Consider the following 7,549-nt stretch of genomic DNA (forward strand, 5'->3'; position numbering starts at 1 on the left):
TGAGTGCAGTAAATCAATTTAGAAAATTTAGATTTTCAAATTAGTCATTCGGAAATTGGTTAATTTGTTTTTAATTAAACGCAACTGCATCAGATTTCACTTCATGGAAGTTCTGAATGTTCCTATCAAAACACGAATACAATAGTACTCTTTTATAGATTTCTATTGATGAGACGCGATTAATTGCGATATGGCATCATCTATTAAGACTGAGACTGTATTTACGCATAGTATTTGGGGTATAGCCTTCGGAAAAAAACTTGCATGTGATTGGTGAATACATGGGTAACCCTTGAGATGACCAGACAGTAATGACTGGACGGAAGAACTCCGAGGTGAATGGGAGGGGTTAGAATATTTTAAGTTCATCTATTCAAACTCCATGTTGAGTCTTTGTACCTGATGATGCCGTATGGTAAACCTTGGCGTACCAACAAAAATCAGAGGAAAAAAAGTACCATTTCATCTGTATTTTAAAAGATTTCATGCTTAGAAACGTTTCAACTTGAGTGTTACAAACAAAATTAGGGAGTTATTGTCATATCAAGTCTAGGGTTTGAGGACTTTTAAATCATATAGTCTTGTGGTTACGAGTATAGTAGTATTCAGTCCTAAAGCTCATCAAAAGACCTACACTAAGTCAGTTGAATGCTGCTAATAGTAATTATATGTGAACACCATTGATTATAAATTTATAGGAAATAATATGAAATACTTAAATCCTAGTAAATAACTTAATTATTTCCTTTTTTATAAATATTTGACGAACATTATAGTATTATAAGATGATTTTTCAATTAATTCTATTAAGGATTGTAGAATTTAGAAATCAAAAGAAGATGATGGAGAAAGCCCGAAAAATATTTTACAATAGAAACATCCATTTCTCTGAATTTGAATGGCCATATAAGGTCAAAATTCAAGGATCTCATTTTCAATTCCCTTTACATTCAAAATCTAATTAATCACACATGGAAACCCTTCCCGTTAATTTTGACCCTTTCATCATAACCCGTGCATCATCCATATTCCTGCCCACAATTAAAGTCAATGTAGTCTTGTGGCGTTTCTAGATTTCCTTCATGAAACGATTATTGAAATTAATGGAAGCAATGACAACTCATTCATTGCTGTATTCACTGTTTTAAGTCTATGATGGATGAACTCAATGAACAAAGAGAGAGGAAAATGACGGACGGAATCAAAAAACGTCATTCTAACGATGATATGGCGAAAAAGATAAATTAATCTCCATCAATGATCCTGACTACCATCATCGGAAAGCAATTTGCGCTATCCCCATCATAAAGACAAAAAGGATTGGTTTACAGGCAATGAAATTTCATGTGCAACAAATTAATGAGTTACTCCTTTTTCCAATTTCCCTTCACAATGCTTATCTTCCTGTGGTCCGCACGATCACGGGCCAATCACTGTCTGGGCCAAAAAAGGGATAAGGGCAAGAGAGGTGTCCTGCGGCAGCTCGCTCTGATTAAGATTTCATTACCAATTCCGTTCCCCGGCTTGAAAGCGGTAACAAAGCTAATCTACCTCACTCCCGGGAGATTTAACCCTACACCGTCCACATGCCCTTCTTTTATCTCCCCTGCGACGCTAAACTGACCAAATGCGACGGAGTGCTCCGCCTTTTTAAGTTCAGTGGAGTTGCTGAGCGTTAGCAGCGAGGGTCCAGCTATTATTCTGTCTCCCCAGACCACTCCTCTTCATCCATTCTCCCCACTCCCACCAACTTCCTTCCCTTCTTCCAACTTCTTTCAATTCTCCTTTACTTTCCTCCTCTACCCTTGTCTTCCAAGCATCTTTAACCCTTTGGAATTTCCGCCTAACCTCGATTAACCAAACTTGTCTTCGAATTAAGTCTCTAAAATCTATTCATCACCCCCGAAACAATACCGTGGCTGAAACATTACGTCTGAGAAACTAGTTAGCTGCTCATAATGTCCATATCGATTAACACTTTAGCCAGATAATGTTGAGTAGGAATATTTAAAAGTTTTAGAGCCTTCAGAGCAAGAGGGTTCAAAATCAGATATATTTTCAAAGATCCAATATTTGAAGAAGGCAAATTAACATTTTTCTCATTCAAGAATGAATATGAATTCAATAATTACTTGCTTTGACCGATGATGGAGTATCTCTGAAATGGCACAAACATTGAAATTATAACCGATGCAAGCATACTTTGTAAGTTTTAATTCTTCAAAAATTATCAAAACAGAGATAGGGTGAATAAAGCCACACTAAGTCCATAATATTGAAATAAAACCACCAAATAAAGATACTTAGTAGCACCAGGCTTGAAAAAGCAGCTCAGAGGATTAGTAAGAAAGTATCAGCCATTAATCCTCTCAAGGAAAGTGAAATTTCAGTACCAAAAGAAAGCTCAGCTAGGGCGTGAGTTTACTTTGATATAGTATAAGCAAAAAAAGGCTAAAAAACTAAAACTTTATGGATTTGAATAACGTAACAGAGGGCCTAGCAATTCTTTTCGCCAAATTCAAAATAAAAATTCAACGCGTGATGCAATCAGGAATTCAAGTTATACAGTCTTCCGTGCATCTATCCTTAGAAAGCAAAACCGTTACAAATTAGTGATGACCCATAATACATCTATAATCAAGGAAGAATATATCATAAAGGAAATTCATGATGAGCGACAATGTTTTCTTTATCATTCGTGCATACATCCATACACGGTGGCAGTAGTGTAAAACTAAGGCTCATAATTCGTAGATTAATTTCAGATCACGGCTATTTTGGACACAATAGAGGGCATTCAGAAATCGCGATTTCACTGCCGCCAATATTCTCCATTGTTTATAAACCACCCTCCTTCTCTCCAAAAATCATGTATGGCTAAGTCCATAAAAATAAGTTGGTAATTGTCCACGGACTTATGTTAAGTTAAAGTTATTATCAAGTTAACGTTAATTATTATTATTAAAATAAAGTATGTAGAAAATTACGAACTCATTTAATATGGACACCAAATAATTCCACGAAGTGAAACCCGAAAGACTAAATGATTCTAGATGAATCTAGATGATGATCATTAAAACTTTACATAGAAGTGATAATTTTTGAAACCTCTCTATTTCTGGAGACCAAGATACTTGGACGGTAAAGAATATGGCGCCGCTGACGAATCACCATCGGGTGTTCTTTGGGATATTTCAACTCAAAATCATTACACGCGCATGCTAAAGACATTGACCTCGATCAATTACCTTAGAGACGAGGGCCATTACACACGAGCGGACTTAGCCTTAGGGTCGGTCAGACGGAATCCATCCCATCGGCTCTTTATAAGTGCGCCTAGAAAAGCTGAGCAGAATCCTTCTTAAGCCTCCGCCCCCTCCCATCAACATGTATCCAGCATGAGAGACATGCCAACTTCTATCTCCCTCTCTCTCTCTGCCTCTCTTCCCCAAAGTTGCCGCAGCCTTCGCTTGAAGGAATAACTCTTCAGAAAACCGTCTCCTTCGACCCTGAAATTCCCAAGGATACGCGTTTCCTTGCCACCTTCTCACACACAAACGCGCACATCTAACCCACACCACTCCTCCCTATTTCCTGCATCTACAACGCTCATTCCCCAGCCCCTTACTCACCCCTTTTCTTCCGTATCCTTCTCTATAAGCACCCCTTTAACACTCACTCATTCGTCATCCTGTCACTGCAGCAAAAGCTCCTCCTCATCAGATCAATAACAAGGGTTGGGAAAAGGGTTGCAGCCGGGAGGAAATTTGGGTGGTCGGAGTAAGGAGATGGGGATGTTAGGTGAAGGAGAAGAGGGTGTGGGGGAGGGGGTGAACTATTTCTTGATAAGGGAGAGTAGACTGTGGACGAGGGAGTGAGAAGGTGCAGAGTGTGTTAAATCGCCTTAGCAGCCCCTTCCGGTCGCTCAATTACTCCCAGAGCAATCCTCAAATCCCTCCCCCGCCTACTCCGATCTTCCCCCTTTGAGCTTCCATCTCGGGGCGCGCCAAATATCCGATTCCTTATAACCATTGGTTAAGTGGCGCACCGTTAACTCAACGTCTACGCCTGAACCCTAACGGTGACACTGTGTAAGGCAGTTGTATAAATCACAAAATGTCTCAAATCCCCAACGTCTTGGCATCCTCCATCAAAAAGCAGTCACATATATCAAGTTATCGGTCGTTGTTGCTTGCCGAGAGTTTAATAATCTGAAATTAACCAAAAGGGACGCACCTTCACCGCGGCCATAATTTAAATGGTCGCTACATTATTTATCACTGCACTAATATAATGTACCTAACAGCATGACAATTATATAAAACTCCAACAGGCTGACCTTAATTCTTCTTAAATAATGTGCACCCAATCGCGTAATAATTCTCCCTAATTCTAGGCCAATTTATTTAAGTCACGTTTCTGCTTTTGATTAGTGAATATTTTTATACATAGGTAATAAATAACACTAATATTAAATTTAGTAAAAATGCATTAGCTTGCTTCAGTAAGACTCGTATATCTCCATTTGTCGGGCTTAGTACTGGGTGAACTCTACCATCACCTAAAGAACCGACCTTTGGGATGATTACTGTGTATATGGTTTTTTTAGTAGCTGCATGTGCATTAATTTTTGCATATACTATACGTACATATATTTAGTGATACATGAATTAGTAACGACCCTCCTTATGGGTTATAGCCTTGAATTTATAGAATAGCTGGGATGGTGACTGATGGCCCCTAGGGCGAGAGCACATTGGCAATTGTTCCTATTAGAGTCACCCATTCCAAATAGGACAGAGGGTAGGAGGCAGAAGTGAAGCGTCTGTTCATCAGCAAGGCGGAGCATTAGTGGTAGTTCACGTGAAATACGTTACTGAAATAGGTAATGGAAAACAACCTACATTCATTATTCCAAACATTAATGGCGGGGAACAGCTGAGAATTTCAGTTGGTAGTCGGTTTGTCCATTCAAAGCCTACCAAAAGAAGTCGGCTACAATATACTTGTAAATGTAATGGCAAATTATGTAAAATTTATAATGGAAATAACACTTTATGCCATGCGGTTAGGCGCAAGTTTCAATCTAGCCCCAGATTGAGAAGATTTTCGGGATAAATATTCGAATTAATAATGAAATACTAATTTTAAATTTTCAGGAAATCCATTACAGTAATTCCATCACACACCATGCATAATCAGAAAAGTTGATTCACTTCGATCGACACAACTGCAGACATCATTTTCAAGAGGAATGGCAGCAAAGAGTATAGCGGAATATTATGCGCTTACATGTAAATCCACGCGTAGCATTGAAAGCCACTACATGCATATTTTATCAGGCGATAGGATAACTGTAATGGAACGATATTTCTAATCTACATCTACTTAATACCCCGCAAGCTGCCGTAAGGACGTATGGCGGGGGCTGTTCGGGTACCACCCATAATTAAGAAAAAAACCTACAAATATACCTGATGTCTTTGCAATGTTTAACTATGTTCCGAATTGTAAATTAAATGTTTTTTTATATTTCTAAAATAACTTCGGTTTCTTAGCATTATGATTCCTGATTTTTCGTGGAAAGAATGAGTATTAGTCTTTAGTCCTTTTCTAATGTCACCATTAGAAAGGAAGGCAATAAGGTATTCCTTAATTCTCCAAGTAGTCTGGACCAATAGTTCTAACTATTTACCGTTATGACAAGAAATGCTTTCGGAGATGAAGAAAATTGTTACATCGCATGTGACGACAAATTGTAAAAACTTACCTCACGGCACACCGAGTTCAGAAATATGTCCATGTAACTCAGAAACAGAAGAGTGGAACATTCATGGAATAGTGAATGAGACATGATACAGGGATAGATAGGGGGAGCATTTCCAAAAGACTTATTAACACCCTTAGAATAAAGCAAACGCAATATAATGTAATAATGCACAGCTATTGCCGAATCACCGCAAGACACCGTCCAACCAAGAATGTCATGTTTCGAAGCTACACTGTCTCAACTTGTGTTAGTTTTTGCACCTCAAATGCACAGGTATATACGAATACATGGAAGAGGCGCAACCAGGATTTCAAAATGAGGCGTATTTAAAAAGATTATCATGCTAAAACATAGAGAGTGAAGTTATACTCTATCGTGTTTTCGTGACCACAACTTCTTTAAGAGCTAACCATTCATCAATAAATAATAATTTACTTTAGGCCTCTCACCTGTGAACCGTATCCATATGACAGAAATATTAGCAGTGATAAAATTGTGTCAATGAAACCGGGAAATAAACATTTGACGAAATTCTAAGTAAACCTTGCACTGGATTATGTAAAAAATACTTTGATAGGAGCATTTGCAAGTATTTTTCCATGGATAGATCCGCCAATTTTTAAATTAATATACATGCGTCCAGCGTCCAGTCGCAAAATAAACAATGCAGAAATATTGGCTCAAATAGATCCAGGTATATTATGAAAATGAAACCAGAAGCATAAAAATTGCTTCTAATACATTAAGTACCGTTTACTTTACTGAGACTTTTCCGACTCTGCGAGGAAAGAGTATACATGTCTATATTATTTAAATGTCAGACATCATCGAGGATGACGGTAAAAAATAAAAACTTTGTCCATAAATATTTAAAAGCCATCGCGATAATTGCGAGGTACAACGTACTTTATTATTTTTATTTTCTCTCCGACACATCACAGAGCAGAGTGGCGCAGTGGAAGCGTGCTGGGCCCATAACCCAGAGGTCCGTGGATCGAAACCACGCTCTGCTAACTTTTTTTTCTTTTCGTTTTTTGACAATTTTCTCTATTCAATTGCAATTTTTTTAGCTTAACTTATTTTTCCCCCGTAAAGCATTTTTCAACAATTTTCCATAAAAACGACCCCCCTGGATGCTTACGAACCTTGTTATTCAGAGATGCCTACCACACTAAAATTTATCACTAAACATTCAAACTGACTAACGGCATTAGTTACTAGAATACTATTCCAGGCGAAATAAATAACGAAACGATATTACAAAAAAGGTATCAACGTAAACATGGTTAGCTCTAGCAAACTTCGTCCATTTGATAGTTAAGAAAAGATAAGTCGATTTACGTCAGACCTCGGTAAATACGGCATTTTCTTAACAATTCCATAATAAGTGTAATTCTTAAATATTTAAATTACCTTTGAAATTATTTTATGTCGCTTATAATTGCGTATATCTATTTTTAAAAATTCATCAGGGAAGTTAGTCTTAAAGCTTAATAGTCTATAATATGCGCCAAATAAGATTGCAACCGAAAGCATCGGTGATCGCTCAGAAATTTCTCAGAAAACGAAATTAAATTCACCTAGTACTAGATTTATTCTTTCAAGCTAATAGCATTCTAAGAAAAATCTGCAACCCTAGCCTACACCGAGCACTAAGCTAACACACGATGATTTTACCCATCATATAACCTAGATCTGACATTATATATGGATGATCTCGCCGAATTAACACGGAAGTGTTGAATAAAAAACTCGGACAGTGACAAACAATATAAAAAC

General features: G+C 37.6%; 1 non-coding gene across 1 annotated transcript; it reads left to right on the forward strand.

Annotated features, from left to right (window-relative positions):
• Positions 1-6,711: 6,711 nt before the first annotated feature.
• Positions 6,712-6,783, forward strand: TRNAM-CAU (transfer RNA methionine (anticodon CAU)). Its single transcript has one exon. It is a non-coding gene; the product is annotated as a tRNA-Met (tRNA).
• The last annotated feature ends 766 nt before the right edge of the window (positions 6,784-7,549 follow it).

The sequence above is a fragment of the Hetaerina americana genome, unplaced genomic scaffold, assembly GCF_022747635.1.
Source record: "Hetaerina americana unplaced genomic scaffold, ioHetAmer1.1.p SCAF_50, whole genome shotgun sequence".
Lineage (NCBI taxonomy): Eukaryota > Metazoa > Arthropoda > Insecta > Odonata > Calopterygidae > Hetaerina > Hetaerina americana.